We start from the raw sequence: 24766 nt of genomic DNA, 5'->3' as shown, positions 1-24766 counted from the left end.
GGCAATTAGGAATTGTTTTTGTCTTTATTTTCAGGAGGGAAATCATCTTACCACCCATGTTCATGGAGCGTAGCATTTCAACTGTCTTCCTTCCTTGTTGGGAGGGAGAGGAGGAGGCGGCAGGCAGTTACTGTCAGTCCAGCAGTTTCATATTCAGGTTTTGGTTACGGGTGTGCATTGGGACAGACAGGCAGAGTGGCTGCCGAAAGGCTTAATCTGTTCGTATTAACTTGCATGCTAACTTTTCCCGAGAGCTTTTCCCTTCTTCACTGCTTAATGGCCTCACATCTTTATCCTGTGAAGGAGGGGAGGATTTTTCAACCCACAGGAGATGATGTGCTGAATGATTGTTATCGCGTTAAATCTGTAGGCTTTGATTCCTGGCTTGCCAGAAAAATGCTGTCTTCAACGTTTCAGCCACGAGCATCTTTTCCCTGGCTCCTCTGTACCCTGCGAACCCTCTCAGCTTTCCTCTTATGGCCATCTCCTGGAGAGGTCTCCAACCAGAGGGATGTGCTGGAAGCCAGCCCTAACGGGAGGGAGACCCTGTGTAAGGAAAGCACCGTGATGGGGATGTGAACCCCTCTCTGGGGCTGAATTTGGGGTAAAGTTTTGGAATAAGGAACTACATTGATACTTTTGCATTGTTGAGCGCTTGAGGAGCAAGAGTCACGCACAGAGGAAGGCTTGTGTGTCACTGGTTTTCCAGATGGGGCTGTAGCTGGATTAAGTTGTTGGACCCACAATTTAAATCCTCTCTGGGCCACCTAATGTTCAGAAATGCTGAACAACAGCTTGTAAGTGGGCACAGATCGACTGTGTGTTGCATACCCAGGGTTCGTTTTGGACTCCGTGTACCTGCAGAGCTGATCTGTGCACGGGTACTTCGGTCACGTGCAGCTCCCGCTGCCCGAGCAGCAGCAGAGACTGCAGTCAGATGTGCTGCGGTGCCACGGTTAGCGGTGTCGGGGCGCCTGGCACGTCGCACTTCCTGATTTGTTGTGCTGTTGTTAATGCTAATGTTGCACTGTTTACATTAACATAATTACATTAACATAAACAAAATATTTATATTAAAGTCATTGCAAGATAAAAAAATCACCTTCACCTCCTTATCCTGTCTCGCATCTCCATGTTGCCCAGTCTTTTTTCATAACACCCCTCTTAATCTTCACTTATATTCTTATTAAAAACCCCCAAAGATGTTGAAAGTGTAGCTGATAAGGAGTAAGATAACTCATGCTAGAGCAAGAACCATGTCAGTCTTTCAGATACGTCTTCCAAAGCAAATGGTCCTGAATCCTGCTTTCTGTGTGAGGAGGAGATTTCCAAGCGCATGGCATTAGAAGATGTCAAGAGGAATCAAAGGCTGCGTTTTGCAAAAGAATCTATGTGGACCGAAGGCCAAATTTTATCAGGAATCAGTTAAGACTTAGTCTTTTACAGAAGTTAGGCTTAGACAGTTGCATGTGCTTAAATTAAGTTCATCAGTAGAGCTGCTCAGCAGTGTGTTAAGATAAAAAGATACATAAGATTCTGCAGGATTGCAATTCTAGCCACCTTTGGAAAAATCAAAGCATTTAACTTTCATATTTGTTTTTGGAAATCTCTTCTTTAATCTCAAGACATAGCGTGAAAAGCCTGGCTTTAGGTATACAGTACTAAAAATCTTGGCCTCTGCGTCTGAAGCATACTTTTTTCCTCCCAGAAAGCAAGGCCATTTTACTGTACCAAGACCAAAGTTTATAGTAATTATAATTAATAATAATAAATCTTTTTTTTTCTATTGCTCTTTTCTATCACAGGAGGATCTTAATACATTTTCTAAAACAGTTGCTCCAAGGCAGAAGCTTGTATGTCAAGTTTCACCCCAGAGCACATTCCCATTTTCAACTTGAAGATAGAGATTTTAACGGAACTGCTGACAGCTTGGTACCGGCACAGCTCTGCAAGAGCAAGGGGGATAATACATGATGGTCTGGATCTTCTGTGACCTTAATCTGTGTGAGAGAGGAAGAAGATTCGATAAGCCCAACTACACCAGTCATGAGTTGTTAGGCCTCTTCTGTGTCTTGAAGATGAATGTCAGGGAGTACCTAAGGCAGCCCATATCCTTTAGACTTTTGCCCTGAATTATTTAGGCATATTCATATCTACTTTTGCACCATATTACATCTGCGGCCGTGTGACAGAGATACAGGACACTGAAGCAAAAAGACAATTTTTCAAGCAGCGGTCACTGAAGAGGGTACTTTTACTTTGTCCACCTTTCCCATCTTATCCATGATAATTCGTTAAAGGCCACATTTTTTCCTTTGCTGTCCTTCCTGTTAAATTATTACCTGTTCTCTCATTTGACCCCATTACAATTTGAGGTTTTTGCTTGCTTGTTTGTTTCTGTGTGGTGTTAATCCTGGCTGGTACGTATGTGTTCGAGTTTAAGCAAATGCTTAATGGCTTTTGTCCAACAAGGCATCTGTGTTCCCTTGAACGTACAGGTGGGGGCTTGGGGGCTTTTTCTTTTTTTTTTTTTTTTTTTATTTTGCAGTTGAAGTCCAGGGAAAGATGCTGTGTTGCACGCAATGGGAATATTCATGTTTTTAAAATTAAGCACAAAGAAGTAGACATAAGTAGTTGCTGGATCAGTGCTTCTGGCTCTGGTCCTGCAGAGGATCTCTGTGCACTGGCTCCTGCATCCTCATGGAAGTCAGACACGTGGGATCCATCAGGACAGGCAGGACAGGAGCTCAGGGAGTGGGGAAAGGTAGTTTTAGTTAGGTTAGAGAGGAAGAGCAGGGAGAGAGGATCAATGGTGACAGCTGGGGTCATGAAGGACCCAAGTGTGGCCTTGGCAAGGGTCTCCTGCAGCCTTCATGAAAGCCTTGCATCCTTTTAGACCACAAACCTCAAAGAATTTACCAGTGCCTCAGAGACTTACCGCTCCTGGGTTTTCTCTCCTATCCCTTTTCCCTTGACCAGAAGCAGAAAACGGTGCAGATGCAATGAAAAACACTTCCACACAAGTGGGCATTCTGCGTGTGAGTTGGGAGGAAGCATGTACAGCCCACCTGTGCCTTTGCTTCGCTCCCTCATTCGTGAATTTTACAGTGCTCTTCTTTCAAGTGCTCGTTTCCACACCGAGAACGGCTCCTGGGACAGTACTTGTCGGGATTTAGGTTTCCAAAAGCATCAGTGCAGTACCTTCCCTCAGACTTAAATTCACTTTAAAAATCCATTACAGGCCCTATTATCAAGGGCACTATTAAACCCCTCTAGCATTCATCTCTTTGGTACATACATTAAGTGGATGATCTATTTCCAGACTAGAAGATACTATGACACCATATATCACAAAGCTGCAGATATTTCCATGCCAGCACTTAGATACTTGGCTTGATTTGCAAGGATGCTAAGCACAGGTAGTTTCCTTCAATGCCAGACATTGTCATGTGTCCAGGCAAATTTGGTGTGAATATTAAGCAAAGCTGGGACAGACTGTGTTCTCCCGTGAAAAAATTGTCAGTCCTTACTGACAGGTACAAACGGCAGCAGGTACCAATCCCATGGGGCTGTATTTTAGCCAGGCATCAGGCTTCCCTTCTTGCCTGTATGAATCTGCCTCACTATTTATTTGTTTCATTGGCCCATAGAGGTGTTTTAAGACTCAGATCCACTTAAGCACGTCTTTAGCTTTAAGTTCGTTAATAGCTGCAAGTTAACGGGACTGTTCACACGCATAGGGAAAAGCACGTTGGGCTACCAAAACCACTAACTGCCCCTTTACCTCTCTTTAACTATAATTCAGAGTTTTATATTGCTGCTGTTCTCCCAAACCCAAATGTTTCTTGAAAACCAAGAGTGTGTCACAAAGCTTTACCCTGAGTTAAGTGCACATTGTCAGCAGTATTAATTTTCTCCCCAGTGCCGGGTGGGATGGGCTTTGTGCATCAGAGTTGTCTGGTTTTTATCAGTTGAAGGCATTTTTCAGACAGGCCATTCAGGTTGTAGGGTAGCGTGGGTGAAGGTGCTTGCTTACCCCCTGTGCTTGTGGGATGGGGTTTGCACCGGCACTTCGGACCCCAAACCTTGATCTGCGAGATCCACGTTGAGGTCCCTGCAGTACTGAGGCCTGGGACAAGTTACTTGGTGCATGGTCACACCGCCTTGGGGAGCTGCTGGGTGACCAACGGCCGTGATAGCACTGGTGCTGTGCCCGTGCCATTGCAGTGAAACTAGTTTTGCACCCTGGTGAGGAAGATGCTGTGCCATGCTGGGAGGAGATCCCTGCGCTTACTCATCACCGGGGTGGTAAATGCATCCACAGCTGCAGGGTCAGGAGCTACAGGAGCAGCCAGGACCCCAGTGGGAATGGGAACACAGATGGTGTCCAAAGTATCTCCCGTTGTGCCCTCAAGGTCCCTGATGTAGGGAGGAAAGATTAAAACTAGTTAAGTTTGCTGCTGGACAAATTGAGGTTCTGGCTCTTTCCAGAGTTCTCCTGTGACCTCAGGCAGCTCCTTTGGCCCAGACCCTCATAGATCATTTGTATTTCCAAATATGATTTCACATGTAATGAAATTGGTGAAAATTGGACTCTAAATACCCTTAAACACCTGGCTATAGGTGCTTGTCTGAAAAATCTCACAAGGTATGCAAATTGTCTATCAGATGCCTAAAACAGAGTTCTCATTTGGCCAATGATGTAAAATGTTTTTTATATCTTTCTGTATCACAGCTGGAAATATCCAGTCTGTAAAGGAAATGGTTAGTAAGAAGAGACATATTAGATAATTATTTTTTTTTGTCAACCCCTATAGCCACCAGATGATTCTGCATTAGATGTATTTTATATGCAGCACGATTCAGGGCGGCCAGGATTTTTGCTGTTTGCAGTGAGTTCCATTCAAGGTAACAAACACATTTGTGCTGCCTCAGTGGGAAGGAAAATCAGTTGCTTCGAGGACATAAGCTTCCGCAGTTTGCTGTGGCACGTGTAAGCATCATGCACCGACGTAAGATGGAGTGGAAATGAGTTAAGAGCTCCCAAGATGACAAATTTGCTGATGTACACTGGTTTAGAAGTGTGCGGCTCGTGCTGTGAACGAGGCCGGGGTGTGTAACAGGTTGTGATGTGCTTCAGTAATCTGATGAGGTGATGACATGGGAGATAACTGGGGATGTAGTAATGGTGCTTGGATCCGCTCCAGCAAACATGCCTTCTTGCTTCTGCAGCGCCTTTTCTTTAATCTCTGCACATTCTTCACCTTTCTTATCTTAATCACGTCTTGCTGCCTTTGAAAGGCAGTACTCTGATATTATTGGTATTTTATTTAATATTTGTGCTAGCATGCTAGCATTCTGCCAGCTAGATCTGTTGTATGGTTTGGTTTTTCAAGAGGTGCACAGACGTATTGAGATATTAGAAAAATAGCAGTTTTCCCAGGGGGAAGTTCACCCTGCGAAATTGCTAATTTTCATTCTGATCCATTGAAGTATCACTTAGTTTTATGCATTTTAAAGCAAAGGCTGTTCTTCTTTTGCCTTTTCCTATGTTGTGTTTATACTTGCATTGGAAGTTCTGAAATGTTCGTGCCTCAAAAGACTCAAGAAGTCTGCAACTATATTTATTGTTGAGATAACATAAAAATGGGAGAAGCGCCAGCGAGCTCAGGAAGGCACGTGTTGGGCTCCTGCCTGGACGACTCTCTTCAGCCTCCACCCTGGCCGCTGAGCACGAGCCCTGCGTGCTTGCCTGCTCCTTTTCTGGCAAAAGAATCCAAAAACGAAACGCAAAGAGGAATTAATAGCAGTGTTCTTGCCTTTGTCTGCCTTTAATTGCTGTCGTTATTTGTTATGGACCAAGCGCTTGAGTCCCAGTGCTGTCGTTTCTCCACTCTGTCGTCAGTCTGGTGTTGCAAGGGATGGCAACAGCAAAGCAGTGCTGGTATCGCTGCTGTAACGCCAGGCTGTAGGCAGCTCAGCTTCCTGCAGTTGAGTGGTCGCCACCTCAAGATTAAAGAACATCCTTTATTTTGCACTGTCTCAACACTTGAAAATGTTTTATAGCCAAGCCCAAGTCAGACGCACAGAAAGAAGTGAGAAATCTGTGGTTCCTCTGCTTGTCTCTCCACCTCGCTGTTGCTCGCTCCTCCGTCTGGCTGCCGCCTTCAACGCTTGGCTGCTGCCTCTGAGACTTCTGTTTCTCTACGTACTCCCGGTTCCTGTACGCGCTCTTTCTCCAGCGATTAGGGAACTGAAAATGCCTGTCTTTGGACTTTTTGGGGTATGATTGGTGCCGCATTAGATGGGAATAAGTTGGGCACCTGTCTTACTGATCTGCCTGGCTGACACACTGGTGAGCAGCAGCACTTGGAAAACCTGACTGTTTGCAGAGCGGCTGCGGTCAGACGTTCGCGGCTTCCTAAAGCTGTGGCTTTTGAGGCTGAAATTCCCCAGACTTGCGCTGGACTGTGTTTAGTTAATTTATGTATATGTATGCCTGTGGACTATTTTTTCAGGCATAAGCAGATTTAGTGAGTCTCCCATCTGAAGGTGATTTACCCAACTCGTCTGTATTTCTGTAGCAATAATACGAGGTGCAGAAATGACTGGAAAAAGGTCATTGATTACTTGCCTGTATCCCTGGTGCGGGGCAAGGGGGCGGGATTCCTGTTCTACCTTTAGCTCAAATCATTGGAAAATAAAAATAAGCTCAACCCACTATGGTGTAAGACTTTTGAGGCTGCTCAGCACTTTGGGAGGTTAAATGACACCAAAGGATCCCGGGCTGTTGGGTGGGATGCAGAGAGGAGTGTTCGTGGGCTCTGTGCAGCCCTGATGGAAGGCAGGGGGTGATTAGACTGTCTTCCTTCTCAGGAGCTGAGACAGCTCTAATGTGTTAGATAACACCGCAGTTCAATAGCCGCATGCTAACACAAACTCATCTATCTTCATTTACTATCCTGCTGCTCTTCTTTCCTTTTCTTTTCTCTTTGTGTTAGTGTTTTGGTTAGTTGACATGACTAGTTTATCAGCTCAGTAGAACTAAGCCGAGGTGTCGCCTGGTCGGCAGCCGTGGAGAGGGGGCAGCGGGGATGCCCGTGGTGTCAGAGAGCTTGGAGTTGGCAGCACGCCGGCATGTGCGTGGAGCTGTTGCTGGTGATTGAACTTTGAGAGAGTTTTAATCTGTGGTCCTGATCGTCTGTGACTGCTAAAGAGCTTTGGGCTCTTCCAGGAACCTGGTATCAGCTCAGCTGGCTGCACTCAAATAGCAGATTTTCTACCTAAACCTGGATGCAGTGTCATTCGGGATTTATTTCCCTTCCTTCTTTGTCACTAGGATATTGCAACCATGTGTTGTTACTTCAGTGTGGCTTTATGAAGCAGATTGCTTGAAAGAGTGCTGTGCTGGAAGGAGCGAAAAATTAGCTTTCTGGAGTTGGTAGTTTGGGCCATGAGGTATCTGATGCCAACGTATGGATCTTGTTTAAATTTAACATAATAGCAAAATCATGTGAATAGAAATATGATGTGCTTATTTTAGACACGGGAACAGTGACTACGTTAGTCTGCATATGGGATGAAACCTGAGAAGAAAAATTACTGAATTTTTTCCTGGCCATTCGTTAGGATTACCTGAAAAATTTTACTGGACTCTCAGAATTTCTTCTGTTGCTAATAGTAGGAAATAGGACAGTACTTGATTACTAAGTCTAGGATATCATAATATTAGACTTCATGTATCTGTAATGATTTGCAGCTGTTTATTATTTCATTTGACTAATGCATAGACTAATGCAGAATTCACAAAGGCAGTTTTAATAGATGCCAGAAATATGCACAGCAGCGCTTTGGATTTGTTTTTTTTTTTTTAACATAAAGAGCAAGTCACTTTCTGCAGACAATTACAGGCATGTAACATATGGGGAATTACGGGATGAGGTCTGCAATTGCCCTGTATTTGTTTCAAAGTTCATATGGGAAGCATTTATCCTGTTTCTTTGTGGACAGACATTCCTGTGCAAGCTGCTCTTTGGCACGGACGCCAAGGGTCCTTTGGGGCCGCCGTGCCGCCCCGACTGACGCAGCCCACACACAGCCCCGTATTGGAAAATTATTTCCATGAGGGCTTTCAGAGTGGCGACTTCGTTGCCTTGTGAACTCCTTGTATGGAAGGAGGTAGACGATGCTTGGCAATGTTGGCTTTATAGGTGTTAAGGTTGAAGAATAAGAGAAAATTGTAATTAAAACCACCGAGTCTGGTCAACTTACCCTGGGAAGTTACATGAGCATCTCTGACAGTGATACCAAGACATAGGTACGTGATGCTCCTCAGACACTAATAAAAGTTTCCTGCTGTTAATTCGTGATGTGCTTGCCTTTCCTTCCCCCTCTACGTCATGTAGCCCAGCAGCAGTCAGCAGATGGGATTTTCGCTCCCAAATGAGATGCAGCTCTTCTCTCCAGCCTTGAGAGGGGAGGGATGTTCATTTTATAAAACACAGGCAAGTGTTTAAAAATAAGTCAGTGGAGTGGCAGCCAGTCTTGGCTGGAGATGGGAGTTTTGACATTGCAAAAGAGAAAACCAGATTTGTTAAAATTCTGTGTAGTCCCTGAAGTCTAACCAATGCAGTAATCAAATCCCATACAGTTTACCGGTCTTGAATTCAGCCGAGTTTGCGGTTACCATCTCTTTTTGTTTGGCACTAGCACACAGAGAGCCCTCAGTCCAGGGTCAGATCCCTGCTCAGGCACATATTGAGGTGATAGATTTATACTGATTAACGTCATCTTCCTGGAGTCTTGCGATCACCTTAAATATATTGCATTTACTGATGTTGTCATTAGTTATTTGTACCTAGGTAGTGTTTAGGAGCCCCAGTCGTGTATCAAGGTCTCATTGAGTTAGGCTCGGTACAAATAAATAATAAAACGACACACTGCTTCACAGACCTTACAGTTAATGACTTAACTAATTACTCCAATTAATCTGTGCAAAAACTTGACAATTTGCCCAGAGACCTTTTAAAAAATTAGTAAACATATATTGTCCTTTTTTCTGTCAGATACTCTCATCCTGAGGTTTTTATCTCTGCTCTCTGTCATTTGGGAGCACAAAAACAGCGGTGCTGGGACGTCAAAGCGAAGCCACCGGTGTCCATGTGCTGCCCTTACGTTCTCAAAGTACCTGGTGGTGCTTCGCTCCCCAGGCAGGCAGTGCGCTGGCGGTGACCGGGGCGCAGCGGTGTCTCTTTGGACTTGCAGGGAATCGGCTCGTGTTGGCTGATAGGAGGCTCAGGGTTATTTTAGGGGGTGTGGAGCACGTTGGCTGTATAGCACGTGTGCTGTTTCGCTCTTTCAAAAGACTTGGTCTGGGAAGGATTGATTTTTTGGGGCTAGCCTAGTTGAAATGAGCACTGCATTTCTTACAAGAGTGCATGTATTGAAAGTATGACAAATTATTTCCCCTAAAGGACATGATACCGTCCTTCTAAAGGTATCCTCTTAGGAATCTGACCTTTTAAAAAGGATTTTTTGTTGTTTTTTGGGGTTTTTAGCAAGTTATTTTCTAGTAGCTCAAACTACATGCACCTTTCTTGCCAGCCCCATAACTCTACCCAGTTTGGAGCTGAAACCTTGAGCAGCACAATTACATATTAATTATTTTTGTGCTGTATTTTCGTGTGTCTTATTCCTCCCTTTCTTCCCCCCAGCATAGTTCGTTAAGTATCTGCATGTGCCTAAAAAAAGCCTTCAAACTGCTACTTATCTGCCTGGGACCAAAATTAGGTTTGTACCTTCAAGAAGTGATGACAGGTACAAGTAGGTAATGGGGGCGATGTGTCACAGAGAAAACTTTTCCTGCATCTGAAATGAGATTCAGTAAGCATTCAGCTCCAAATGGTAGTGACCCTCAGCAAATTGGTCAGTTTTAGATAAAAAGGAATCTGTGTTGAGGCTTACTGAAATAAGGCGAAGGACTCCTGCGAAGTCAGACTGCTATGAACCCATTAGCAACTTAGGTTCAGTAGTTCAGATACTTGTTTTAATCTGTAGAAGAAGGTATGGAGAGTAATTGCCAATATTGCAGTGCCTTCAGGTGCTGCGATGCAGGTTGCAAGCCATGTGCCCTTCCACCCAGGGATTGTGACTTTGGTTTGTGAGGCATATAACTTACTTTTACTCATGCAAATTAATCTAATGGCTTGCTTTAAGTTCATGTGGAGGCGCAGCAAGACGCCGGCAGCGCGTTGGGTTCACAGGTCCCTTCTGTGCTTCCTCCAGGGAAAGCTCTCGCAGAGTTATGCAGGTAAACTCCACATTTCCAATTTAAAAGTCCTGCAGTCTTTGTTTCGAGCCCAAGTGCATACCTGAATTGTGGATTGATGCCAAATCAGCCTCTGAACATGTTTAACTTGGTAGTGTGGAGTCTGGAGTTCCGATGGTAATAATACGTTTCTGTCAATAATTTGAAAACTGAGTAAGAGTTTTATATCCAGAGGAATAAATCCAGAGCAGCCTGACATTACGCTTAGCATGGCTACCTAGAATAAAAGGGTTTTGGTACCCAGGGTTGTCTGCTGATAAACTCATGTGGCAGATTCAAGTGAGAAGGATCAGTTTTGAGAAAAGAGGGATGAATGCTGTCAGCCATTAGATGCTTTAATAGCAACAAACACCAGTATTTCCCTCTCTGATAGAAAGTAGGTGCTTCAGCATGCCGGGTGTCACTGGAGGATGTTTCTAAACACCTGGAACACGTGCAGGGGTGAGATGCCTGAGATGAGGGGTAGATCGTGGTATAGAAAGCACAGGAAAAGGGAAGGGAGGGGCTGGGTGGTGCACAGGTAGCGTTTGTGGGTGGGAATCTGGGGCTGTGGTCTGGAAAGCCACTTGACCGTGGAGATGCGAGGAGGACCATGAGCGCAGGGTTATTGTAGAAGTGTCTGATGGTCAAAGTGGGAGCAGAGGTGTGAACTTCTGGCATGATGGAAAACTTGACGCTGGAAAAGCAGCACTGAAGAGCAAGTGCTTAAAATACTTTAGTCTTCCATGTTGCACTTTGAGAGCGTGTACTGTAAACTAAAAATTTAAGCCCAAAAGATGAATTGGGAGAGCAGCTCACTGCTCTCCCTGCCTCTCTTTGCTTCCTGCTGAACATTTCTTATTCTCTTTGAATTGTAGATCCAAGTTGCTCTTGGGTGTTGTCAAAAGGTGGTATATCCTTAATAAGTAAACATGGAGAAATGAATGTAATGCTTTTGTTTTTTCTCTCGACCCGCATCTGTAGCAGGAGCTGTGTTTTGCTTATAAATAAATAATTTCCCCAAGGAGAATGCAATCTCTGCAATCTCGGGGTGTGTGTGAAGCTTTGTCATGACAGGCAGGAAGAAAAAAAATAGCAGATCCTGGAAGGATGTCTTTGGGAAAGAGTGGGGGAAAAGAAACGATCCCCTTCAGTCCTCGTGTGAGTCGGGAGAGTGTGACCCTATCCTGCTTGAGGAAGGTATCCCCGGGTTAGGTCCTCAGCTCCCTTTGTCTACCCCGAGCTCCTCGTAAACTCTGGTTTTCATTCTCTGCTGTAAACATGGGATTCGTAATTGTTTTGGGGATTGTAAAGCAATACCCTCCTTTTCTGAAAAAAGCATCTTTTTAGGGCATCTTTTCCACAACATCTCCAGAACCTGCTCGAGCGGTGAAGGGATGGAGCTCAGGATTTGGCAGCTTGATGTCCACTGCGGCTGCGTTTTCCACTGGGAATCTGATTCTCTGGTAAACCTGACCTGGAAAGGCAAGGAGCTGCTCGATGAGGGTGGTGACCCTGAGTATCGTACAACAACCTTTTTTCCCCCTTAAGTCCTTTAATCTGCTGAAGGGTGAAGAGGGCAGGCTCTGCAAGGTGGGTGTGCATTGCATTCCTCCCTAGCTAGGTGGAAGCGCGAGAGGGAGATGTAACATGCTGTTAGAGCGGTTGGAGGATACTTCCCAGATTGCTTAAGATGATTAATTTAGGGATTAATTAAAATATGGCCTTAACAACGTCTCTTCCTCCTTGCATGTCTAGGACAAGCAATGGCAAGGTATTTAATTTATTTTTTTTTAACTGTAAGTATCGACACAAAAAGAACATTTGATTCCTGTATGCTGGGGAGCTACAGGGTTACTCATTAGCACAGTTTTTAACAGTGAGTTTGTTTATTTCATGGGAATCTGGGTGGAAGTCTCTGGCCTGATCTCGGCTCCTCCAGGGCAGGATCCGGCCATGACATGGCACAGGGTGTGCGGTTTTGGGGACAGGAGGTGGCTGGTGGGGTGCAGGGGCTGTGGTTCAAGGGATGTGGTGTAGAAGGGAGACTGCCCTGATCAGCAGGGGCTTTAAGGGACAGAAATAAGGTGAAGGTAGGATGGAGCAGTATGGAAAGTGTATGTGCTAGAGGGCAGGGAGGGTGGGAGAGAAAATGGAGATGAGGATTGTGTCTGCATGGGAAGTTGTGGCACCATATGGCAAACGCAGGGCAGTTCTTCCCAGAGAGGAGGTTTGACAAAGGCCACGCTGTGTGAGACCTCTTATTTTCTGCTTGGGGACCAGACGGCAAAGTGGCAAGCATGCACTGTTCTGATGTTGCTGGCGCTGGACACTTTCCTGGGCTGTGCGGGAATCTCTGCCGCGGGGCAGGAGGCTTATGGAGGCTGGTCTATGGACACGCCATGCACTGCAGCGCTTGCTCCATCTCTGAGCTTCTTGTCATCATTTTAATTGAATGCTTTGCTCTCAAAAAAAGACTGCAATCATGCCGCTTTTGCAAAACCTGAAATCCTGTCAAGCACTGTAGCAGGTGAAACTGGTGCACTGGATTGATCTGGTCCTTCAAAATCAGCCATGCAGCTGGGGGGTTGGCTCTCGGGGCAAGGTGGTCAGAGTCCAGCGGCCGTGCAATCAGTGCTCGGGCGCTTCCCGTCATTTGGTGTTGGTCACTCAAGAGGGAGGGCTGCTGGAGGAAGCCACCCTGCCATGGTGGCCTGTCCTGAGTCAAGTTCCTTACTCCTTGAACAGACTGACTTCTGCAGGACTTGCTTTAGGATTTGAGCAGCTTTTTCTGCTCTAACGTAGCCCAGATTTTTGTTCGGGAGGCAGCAAGCTCTTTAATTTCATAGGGCCTCAGATGCTGTCTCTAAACACTGATGGTGGCTAAGTCACCTTGGACAAATTATTTTCTGTGTTTCACCATCTAGCGAAGGAGTGAGGTATGTTTTCTCTTGTGTTCTCTTGGAGCACCAGACACGACCGAGCCCCTGTTGTACCGTGTACCCTGTTGTACCAAGTGTTTTTCAAAAAGAACAAGGACAGTCCTACTTCGGGTGGCTTAAAAATCTGAGTCATATATTTAGCTCCCTCTCAGGAGTGCTTTGAGCATTAATTATGTTTTTAAAGCACTTAGTGCCTATCATCAGAAGCTCTCTATAGCAGCACAGAGTTAAATAGTCACAGATCTGTGGCCTCTTAGGAATTGTTCCCGATGCTGTACAGCATAACCATTCATAAATTTGCATTGACGGTAGAGAGCAAGCTCCGTTTCTCCTTCCTTGAGACCCCAGTCTGACAAAGCATTTAAGCTTATGCTTTACTTAAACACTTGAATACTTTCACTGAGTTCAGTAACTTGGGTTTGGTAGCAAAGCACTTGAACTTAAACAAAGCTCTGCCTTCACCGTATAGAGACTAAGAGGTTTTTATCTGAGAGGTATCTATTGTGCTTGTATGTTCGTTACAGTAATACGTATATTACGTAAACCACCTTGGATCCATTAATAGTGGGTGTTTTTGGAGAAGGCAGATGTGAACAAGAATAAAGGCATTGCAGTGGAGAATATTTCTCTCTGATGACCAAATTAGCGCCTTTATTTCTGTCCTTAGATGTTGCAAGTCATGGTGTGTCACCCCTATGACCTATTTGCAAAGCACAAACAGATGGGAAGAAATTTGAAGAGGAAGAGCGCTCTCTGGGGCGTCCTGTGTGTCTGAGAGCGCTGAATGCGCACCAGTAAACCAGCAACAAATTGGCTCGGTCACTGAGTGAGAATAGCATCTGAGCACAGCCAGAGCAAGTATTATAAAAGAAATTAAATGCACTAAGCAAAACCCTGTAAAATACACTTTCTTGACCTTAAAAAGTAAGTAGTAAGTTCACAGCTCAGTAAAACACAATTAGCAGGGAGAAGCATGAACACGCTGGCACGTTTCAACTCTGAGTTTCTCTTTCTGCAGCTGCGTTAACATCATAATTACATGTTGGCTTCAAGGTGTTCGTTCTTCTTTTGGGAAAGGGCATTGTGGGCAGTGTCATCCCTTCTCCAATATGTTGGTCTTTAAAGAAGAGCTTAATGAACCGATTTAGGGGTGGCCCAGGGAGGGATAATACGGATCAAAGGGCCCCTGTAGAGAAACTTGGAAGCATGCTGAGGACCTGTCTGAAAAGTGATTATTTCTCAGGGAACAGTCCCTCATACCTTTTTTTGTCCACTGATTCCTAACTTTTTGGCATGTTGTCTCAGTGACACGGTACTCTGCTTGGGGCCACGGGTTCAAAATACCCTTCATGCTTGCCTCCTTTCCCCAGCTTCAGGAGTGGAACTAGGGAAGAAGGAGAGAGCTCCTCGGTTGGCTTCGTCACCCTCGGTAGGGTTTTATAGCCCAACCTGGTGCAGCAGTTTGGTGACCGTCTCTGGTTTTCAGCCCTTTCCCCTTCCCTGGCTCCCAGCGGCTCCATGGAGGAGATGCCCTGTGCGTGGGGCTGACACAGTTTGTGTGCGAAGGTGTAACCTATCACGTAACCAAAAATCCCCAAATGGAGTAGCCAGCTTTGTGTTTCTGATGTCTGTGCTGAAGTGCGATGTTTCTTCATTTCCTTTCGCACCAAATGGCAAGTTTTTTTCCCCTTTCCAAGAGGCTAATCTATAGAGAGAGGAAATGTTTTACAGAAAGGAAAACAAGAACGTACATTAAAAGAAACCACAAACACTAACAGCTTGTTATAGAAACACGATCTGGAAATAACAGATTCCTTGTGAAAATAAAAGTGCAAAATATTATTTTTAACCTTTCAATAGGGTTTAAAAATGTTGGCTTGTGGGTTTTTTGGGTTCTGTTCTCCTCCTGTTTCCATGCTAGTTCCTGTGGCTCTGCTCAGGCTCCCAGGGTAGTCCTGTCCTGCTGCAGGTGTAACTCCAGTCGCAGTTTCTCTGGAGGCAAGATGGGTTTAAGAAATTCTTGCTTCCCCCCTTTGGTGCGTGGTCCTGTGCTGGCCCTGCAGCTCAGCACCTCTGTGGTGTGCCCAAGCAGCAGCTGTGCTTGGATGCAAAAGGGTTGTGATGGGGGTGAGAATGGACTGCAGTGAAGGTAAATTTTACACTGGAGCATAAAAGCAGCAATGTGGAGTCAAACAAAGGTTCATCTGTCCATGGGGTTCTGACGGGGACTGGCAGGAGTGACCGCCTGAGGATGAACAGTTTGCAGAGTGGCCTCACAAATCACTGCATCACACAAATGAGAGGGGAGATGTTTTTCTGCTGCAGGCAGAAGAGTTTGGGAACTTCTTAAACTGCCTATGCTACAGAAGATGTTATAATGAGCAATGTATCATAATTTTCCTTTCTGCTTTCTGATGCTTGGATTTGGTCTCAAATGAGGAGACCTCAGTGCAGATTCACAGAATTATGGAATGGTTTGGGTTGGGAGGGACTGTTAAAGATCATCTAGTTCCAACGGTTGCCCAAAGCCCCATCCAACCTGACCTTGAACACTTCGAGATATGGGGCATCCACAGCTTCTCTGGGCAAAAGAGCCGCTCTTGCCATCTGTACTGCTCCTGCCATCTTCTCTGAGCAGGTCTTGCACGTAGCCATGTGTCCTGCCAGACTGATTTCCAGGCAGCTCAAATAGGAAAGCAAGATAGTTTGTACTTGCTTGAATTGCAATCTACCTTCTAAAAATAAAGCTGCAGACAATTGCTTAATTCATCACCCAAACGGGCTCACGGCTGACCAGCATAAATATGCAAGATTGCTTCTACCCTTGGCCTTTCTCATTCAAGCTCTCGTGTCCCAAGCTATCCTACAGTCAGTCGGTGGGTGTGGGAATAGCTTGGGTGCTTCAGCAAAGCCCTTGAAGTGCAGAGCCAGCACTTAGGTGTTTGCTGAATCAATATACCATTAGGTGCATGGACCAGGGACCTTGTCTTTCTTTTGAATGGTGACGCACCCCAAATTGATCTTTGAAGTTACTGGAACAGCATCAGATTTTTAATGTGAAGTCCTGCCACGGTTTATGTTATATTGCATTGGTAGGCTACTAAAACAGGCTCTTCTTATGATACTTCATCAGTTTTTAGATAGCCGTATGTTAACTCATAGCAGATGTATTGCTGGACAAAGCTTTCAGTGTTGCTCTTTAACCTCGCTGCTGTCAATGTGAAGAGAAGCTGTGATATCTCGCTCCTGTACGGAGAATTCACCTCTTACAGAGCATCCGCAGTAGCAGTTGTGTGCCTAGAGTCCCCCTCTTGTCCTGGAGCCTCAGCAGGTAACTCCCAGATAGATGGAATACGTGCCTCTCGCAGAGGAGCAACCATCGCTGCTTACGTGTTACTAGTCTGGTCTTCGGAGGGGAAAAAGGCAAAAAGGGTCCTGGGGGAGAAGCCTGGGGAGCATTTTGTCTGCAGCCGCTTGAGCGACCAACGGTGGAGAGAAAGGGTCCTTGAAATAAATTGAACGCAGATTGCTGATGCTAGAGCGTCTCACCAAGAAGGTGGTTTTAAACGGTACAAATCCAGTCGTATTGCCTCTGACACAAGCTGGCGTGCCCCAGGATGCCGTGCTGTGCTGGGGGGGGACTTGCTCTGCTGTGCTGGGCATCTGCTCTCTCTCTAATTAGTTCTCATCACTTGTGTCTGGTGCGTTGGGTGCTCTTCTATCGATTTTCCCCTCCCCTCTCTGAGTATTCTTTGCTTTCTTATTGCTACTTGGGCATGATGGTTCTTCGTGATGGTTTATGCCAACTTAAAATAACAGCGAGGAGATTGCTTTAGACTGTTCTAAACACTTCATGGAAATATGTTGCTGTGTGTTGGTGGGGAAATGTTCTGCCTGCATCCCCGTGAGACTGAATCCTGGAAAGCAGGCGGGCCTATTAAGTGAGCTCTCTGGAGCTCTTCAACATCTCGAACATGGATGCAGTGTGCCTGGAGTCAGACATCTCGCTAATTGATCTTAGTGATGTTTTTGACCCTGATTTCCCTTTTTGTTATACATTGTGATCTACTACTTTTTGCCTTTCTTCCCCCCTTTCTCTCCAGTAAATAACACAGATATTTCCAGAATATGACGGTCCCATATGTTAGTCAGAGATATAAATTTGTATTTGTGTCATAATGTGCAAGTGAGATTGCTACGACACATTCTTTTCTTTGCCTTTCCTGCAAATACACTTCATCCATCCCCCCTCGCAGATAGATCCGAGTCTGTTATCTGGATTCGAGAGTCAGCTGCTGGTGCTGCATATGTCACTCCATTACTTGGCAACTGCCTCAAATATATCAATGCCTTGCCTGCAAAATATAGCTCCTTTCTCACAACGCATGTATCTTGCACCTGCTGATGTAATGATGTGGCTTATTACAGCCTATTTCATCCCCAGAAGCACTATGAACTGCATACCGGTCACAGGGGCCCCTTTTCCCACTGCTGATACAGGGATGCTTTGGGGTGCAAACACCAGCTGCTGAACACCACGCGCAGGGGGGCACGAGGTGGGAAGAGCATGGAAAGCCATCTCCATACGAAACCGTGGAGCTGCTGAGGGCAGCAGAGTGGAATTGGTCATTTTGAGACAAACCTTTAACAACCGTAAGCGACTGGCCGCTTGGTTTGAATTTCTCATTGGAAAGGGGGAGCTCCCGGCAGCAGGGCATCCCCTGGGGTGGTTGTGTTGGGAAGAGCATTGCTCTAATTAAATTGCCAGGAATGCTTCGCACCTGTCCAGGGTTTTCCTTGGGATATAAATCACCTTCAGTCTTGTCTTTTGGATCTGAACAAGATAACTCTGCGTAAGTCTCCCATCGAAGCACTGCCTGTTCTCCCTGCTGAGCTGCAAAGAGCTTTTCCTAGCCTACGGTTTTCTGACTCTAAACCAGTTCCGTTGCTGAGTCCTGCCTTTTTTTCAACAAGTTATTTTAAAAATCCGAAGCAGAATGGTAGGCGCTAATACCTTCAGACTTTCGGTGAGCATAGATCTATGTCCAAGCCCTTCTACTAGTCCCAGGTTTTAGAGTCAACTAAATCATTCCTCTGAACTAAACAGCCTCAGCCAGTTGAAGGATTACTGTTATTTTGTGCCTGAGGCGAATCTTGATCGGGAAATTATCATTTGGAACCAGAACTTGGTAGTGTAATGGCCTAAACAGGGCGAGACTGGCTTTGAAATTCTCCTGATGACTATATTCCCCTTGCAACGGGTGCTGATCCTCCCTCTGGCTCTGAAGGTAATTTCTCCATGTTTCCATTTCCATATAGATAAGAAAACTTCAATTCTGAATATGTGTATGTGTGTACATATATACATATATATGTGTATAAATGTATATTTATGTTAAAACATTTCAAACAAGACTTTGAACTCCATGCAGTTTGGCTGTGCTCTCTTCTCCCATCTTTTTCGTAGAGTACAAGGTGGGAAGAAACCTTGACATAGTCTGACGGTTCCCATAATGATGTAAGCGCAGCTGTGCTTAAATCATTCTTGATATAGATGTTCATCTAATCTGTCCTTAAATATATTTAATAATGAGGAGCTGTGCTCTTCCTGGGCAGCCTGTTTTGGTGCTTGCCTGGCCGGGCTGTGTGAAAATGTGTACGATTCTCGCACATCCACCTGTCACAACGGTCTGTTGGAAAATTCATTTTAATGAGAATTATTCAAATAATTTTACATAAACAGGAGCTTCTTTAGAGATGAAATGTGTTGGATTACAGGTAAAATACGCTAAATTTTCGGTTCATCTGTGTGGCTAAAATCCCCGCTTGCCAAGCATAGGCCCAGCAGCATTCATCTCCTGCTTTTTTTAAGTTCACATTTGTCATTCAGCGTGAAGCCAAAGGTTTGAAATTTTCTTGAAATCACCTTTCACCAGTCATCATGTTCGTGTTTGCTTTGCAGTAAACCAACAAACCATTTGCATGGCAAAGGACACCAAACAGCTCGGTGGATCCTTGCAGCTGGAGGAGATGTTCAGCTATGTTAAACGACAGCTCGGTCCAAGTGGAAGGTGATAGCGTTGATCCTTTAGCAAGGGGCGGTTGCTGGAGGCCTGCTGCAGCATCTGGTTTTGGGGAGATGCTGCCTTTTGATAAGTGGTCAGCCCTGGGAAAAACATACCATAGCATGTACGCTGAATAAAATTGTCCAGGGTTCAGGGGGAATACTGATTTTTCTACTAGACTCTAGTATTTAAGCTCACTTATAAAATTTGTATTTTTTTTTTCCCCCCAAGAAAGTGATCTCTTATCTTCTAATCCCTTTGCTACTCCTTTTGGTTTCCTTTGCAAGAGCACGAGGAGGGTTTGAGGGCACAGCGAGAGCAAAGGAAGCTGACAAAGCCAGTTGTATTTGGTAGTCCTTAGACAATTTCCATCGCCCCATGGTTGCGTGTGACGTAGGTGTAACCTACAGTCAGAGGAACTCGGGTTGTTTATTCAAATAAACAAAAGCTCTGAGCAAAGACTGGGTAAAAATTGTGTAAAAACTGGTGCAGGGAGAAAAGAGAAAATCCAAGGTCTCAAGTTCCACCAAAGCTGCAAAGAAAAATTGGTGCCTGTTAGTCTGCCAATTACCCTTAGCGTTAATGAGTCCTCCCTTTAATAGTCTGTATTTGCAGCGTTCAGCAGGACAACACTAAAAACTTCAGCAGCTTTCCATAATTTCTAGCATTACCTATGACATTTTGCCCTTTGGTATCTATTCTGGTTTCTCATAAAATACTCCTAAAAGCCTATCTGTTGTATCCTCTCCTGCCACCTTCACGGCGAGGTCCCGCCGAGGCGATATCTGCAGTGTAACACACGGCACGTATCGGGCCGTTTACCTCATCACTTTTGTTTTTTTTTCCCTGAGTCAGAAATTCCTTGTTAGCCTTCAGATCTCTAACTGAAGTGAGGCCAGAAGCGCACGTCCCTAGGAGGGCTATTTGTGCTGGAACATCCATGGTGCTTGGCTTAATAAGAGCTGTAGTTTTCAAAGACATCTACTTTAATTTTGTCTTTATACTTCCCTTATTTTTCAGTACCATTTCAGTATTAGCTATTTCTTCTTGAGGGCTTTGTGTTCCTCTTTCCTATAGGAATGTGCCTTTCATACTCTGTAACTCATGCGGCAGGATGACGTAAACAAATACGGAAGGATGCAACTAAACAAAACTTACTTTCCCAGAAATCTTTCCTAAATTATTTCCTCCGGTTCTTTTCCCTCCTCCATCCCCAGTGTTAAGGCTCAGGACCCCTGTTTCTCAGAAACGCCTTTCAATTTCAGATACTTTTCCCTCTTCCCTCGCTTTCTTAACGAAAGAGGTTTCCTCGGCTAAGGTGTGTGTCGGTAGGGTTAACGTTGTCCTCCGTCTAGGCTGACATGTAGCAAACTGCTTTTCCAACAGGCTGGGTTGGCTGGGTGCTTTATAAATGATGGCTGAGTATCGCATTGTATTGTATTTTACCAAAGGTTTTCTCTATCTTAGAAAACTCCTGTCTCCGTATGAAATATACTGCTAGTTTAAGGAGAGAATAATATATTTACTAAAACTGTACTCAGTCTAGGAATAATTTTGCTGTAGAGATTAAATTTTTATATCATCTTGAAGAAAACCACCTCTTTGTCAGTCCCCGGGGGATCTGGTGTCTGGCTGTTTCAGCAGGAGTGTCTCAGATCTTAGCAGCTCTAAGTGGTGTCTTTTTTTCCTTCTGTTCCTGCAATGTGAGAGCAATACACTCCTTTTGTCCCAAGGTTCAGATGTTTTAGGAGATTCTGAAAAAAAAATCCTGTTTTCATTTCTAAATAACTTGTCGGGTGAATGTGGCTTAAGGATGAGCGAAGCTCAGAACTGTTCAGAGCTCTGATCTACACTGAACATCTAATCTTGATGCAGCCCATTACCATCTCATGAGCTTGCAAAATTCACTAGGGAGTGAATTCACTCCAAAGATCAAGCTTTTTTTCTGGGGGATTAGTGCTGTTCATCGCTATAGATAGGCTGGAGCAGGCATCAGGAAAGACTTTTTGGCGGCGGTTCACTCTGCTTTAGTGCCTGCCCAGAATGATAAAGGATTTGGTCTATGACTTGGGAACGGTTCCCACTCCTTACTTTGTAGCCCAGTTCTTCAAGACAATAAGCTGATGGGATCATGCTCTTGCTCTTCCTTGTTTGTTGTGTGCCTGCGTGTAACTTCTGGCCCTTCCGGGCCAATTTCAAGCAGGTTTGGCGAAGGGCTGAAGGTTTTCGAAGTGTGAAGGTGCTACAAGCATGTGCTAGTACGGGGCCACAGCAGGAAGCTGTGCTGGAACCAGCCCTGGATGGTCGTGTGTGGGCAACTGAGGGGCTTCAGAGGCCACGTCCCCTTTCTGCTCCTGCATCACTTAATATTTGTTGGCAGCATTATGCCATTTGAACACGGTAAGAGAAATCACTTGTCCTTTGAGACCCAAATGGCGTTTCCATGCAGGCTGTGAAGGGCAAACAGAAAATGGAAGAAGGTGGATGTGCTACCTCCAGAAACCTGCAGTCTGTAGCTCTCGGCTCCTGACGCGGGCTGGGGCCCTGCTGCGGTGACAGTGGCGTGAGCAGGGATGGAAGAAGGCAATTCAGAGATCGGGTGGGAGGAAGGGGAGCAGAGCACTCCCACAGTTGCCCATGGCAGTCCTCTCCAGAAGATGGGCTGCTCATGCTCCCTTCGGCTTGGGAAACGTGTGGGGGTGTGTGCACCCGAACGTGGGTTAGTGCGAAGCCCAGGGAGCTCCTGGCTGAGAAGGAGCTTTCCCTGGGTTCCTGCCCGGGCGAATGAACCACACGGGCTGGACTGAGGATAATTTCTGAAGTTACAGCAAAACCTTGCAGAAATGTGCCCTTCTTTGTGCAGCCCTAAAATGGGGCTAATAAAAGTGAATGAATTAACTAATGGATTGGCTGGTTCTGCTGTACCCATTTGTTTTCAGCCCTGCCTCTCCTGAGTCATCTTTTCAGCCAGTTGGAAGCAAATTTCTTCCTCTTCTGTTTGGACACGAATTATCATTCTTGCCAAATGCTACTTGAGTCTTGCTTCGAAGTGCCATACACCAAAGTGACATCCCAGCTGCACGGATGAACCCTTCTGACAGCCTGGGCTGGAGGATGAAATGTTTCATCGGCACAGAGACAGGCACGGAGATCCTCCCTGTCACATCGCACCTGGGAATAATCATCTTTGTGACTGTCCCTGCGGGTGCGTTTCCTATCCTGGGTGGCATTGAAGGAGGATGATGGTCTCACAGTGGTGGCCTGCCCAACACATACGAATCGATCACCTTAATTGATCCCTTTGGTGAAGTGACACGGATTTATCTGTACTTACTGAGACAGGGTTTAAAGTAGTAAAAGGACTGAAAAGTTCGTATGCAGAAGTGAGGGAATATCCTTAGTGAGGAGAGAGGAATGTATGCTGGCATGTGTGTGTCTGGTTGTCACGATTATGGTCTTGGAATAAAGCAGTTAATGGCATTATAGGCTCGTCAGTCAAAGCTGCTGAATATAAAGTCACGTCTTGGCATCTCTCTGGTGCCTCTGCAGTCAACAGAGAGGCTCCATTTCGCCAAGACCTTCATTTTGCCTTCTCGCAGCGGAGCCTGCTACATTGCGACAGCCGAGGGCATGGGGGCACAGATGGGTCTATGCTGGCTCTGCCCACGTCTTGACTGTATTTTGGGAGAGATGGAGTGTGCACCGTCCCCTTGTGCATCTTTATTCTGTAATAAACCCACAGATGGGTGAGTAAGGAAGGTGTCCTTGTGCTCCCCAGCAGCTCCCGCCCTGCTGTCCCCAGCCTGCATCGCTGGTGGATGAGGATTGAAGGTTTGACAGTAGAGTCCACCCAGCCTGCAGTTTGGGTGCAGCCAGCTGACTTCCTTGGCAAAGATATCCTTGCTCCAGGCATCTCCGACTGCTGCCAACACCAGCTCAGGTCCACCAGGCTGAGCAACATGGAAAAGGCTGGTGTAGCTACTTCCTGTGGTGGTTGGTATTTTGAACACTGAGAGAACACTAGATTCCTCGCCTCTAATTTCAGATACTTTACCGAGATGCTGTAGTTGGGAGCCCAAATACCTTAGTCAAGACAGAGATAAGCACCTCTGGGGACTGATTCGGATCTTGTCATGGATGAGTTAGCCTTGGAGGGATGAGTCTTTCCCTGTTGACTTCAAGTGTGGAGCTCTGGGAGAAATACTGCCTTGGGTGTCTGAGTTAAACAATTATAATCTGCTGATAATAACCCGAAGCTGTGTTTTTTAAAACCTGCTTTAAACAGAGCAAGGTGATGTGATGTTAGCGATTCTGATGGGGACCTGGGGTTCCCACTGCCCAGCACCAAGGTCTTCTGGCGACGGAGCCTCTGCCAGCCCTAACCCAGCTCTGAAAGTTCCCACTTCAGCCCTTCTTACAGATGTGTAGATTCAAAGCACTGATAGCAAAAGCATTGAGGAAGTGAGAAATGTGTTAAAATGAATGAAGAAAAGCAAACCCAAGCTTTAAAAGCAAAGTGGTAGATCCTGAGGACACCTACAGTAGAAGGATGAGCATGCTAGATGCCGTGGAAGGGCTTCCTAGCTCGGTATTACAGCCTGTCTGACCACGAACCAGCACTGATACAGTAAGACGATTTCTTATGGATTTCGGTGGAAACATTTCATGGGAAAGGTGAAGAAGGAGGAATTAAAACGATAAACTGTATTTCTGTTAGAATGTGTCTGTTATAATGGTAAAACCCTCAGCTGATGAACTGAGGAAGCTGTTTTGTCTTTTTGGTGTAACAAGAAGCAAGATATGATGTAGGGTACCCTGAGGAAATTTATGTATCTACACGTGCACTGTTCCTGAGTAGGAAAGATCTGATTTTCATAAAGAGACATTTTGAGAAGAATTATCTCTTCGTACTGTTTGAATTCCGGTGGAGTCTGTGTCTGAAATGAAATTGGTATCTCTTGTCTTCACAAGCAAGCTGAACCTTGTCCCTCCAGCCATTTGGCGTTAGGAGGTTCGTGGGGTGAAGTTTCACCTTTCCCAGCTTTCTTGACTTACTCCTCTGGCTGTTACTGAGCCTGGAGGTGGAAAAAGGCAGCCTGGGTATCTAATCCATCCCCACATCACAGCAACTGCTCCTTGCAGTTGATTTGTTATTATTGTCCTCGGATAAAATCTAATCAAGCCCAGTGCAGTCAGAGGGACTCCATCAACCCTCAGAGGCTTCCTAGCAGGGAAGGCTGTTTAGAAGTTCCTTGTCAGAAGGAATAATAATAATAATAATTTCTATTCAAGTGCTTCAAACTGTGATTTACATTTATAGGTGATTTTCTTACTGCCTCCCAATACTACTTTTTGAGGAAAAAAGCGTTTAAATCTGTGTCTTGTAGATGGGGAGGCAGAGTGTTTTGTCCAGGGCAAAGGAAATCCATGGTAGGTTTGGGAGCTGGACCATA

General features: G+C 45.4%; 1 protein-coding gene across 1 annotated transcript in view; it reads left to right on the top strand.

The window, feature by feature from the left end:
- GALNT17 (polypeptide N-acetylgalactosaminyltransferase 17) overlaps positions 1 to 24766 on the top strand; it is a 214499-nt gene that overhangs the window by 31153 nt on the left and 158580 nt on the right. The window lies entirely within an intron of this gene.

Source organism: Grus americana, chromosome 19, assembly GCF_028858705.1.
Source record: "Grus americana isolate bGruAme1 chromosome 19, bGruAme1.mat, whole genome shotgun sequence".
In the NCBI taxonomy this organism is placed as follows: Eukaryota; Metazoa; Chordata; class Aves; order Gruiformes; family Gruidae; genus Grus; species Grus americana.
The sequence above is the reverse complement of the archived record's forward strand: the minus strand, read 5'-3'. Positions and strand labels throughout refer to the sequence as shown.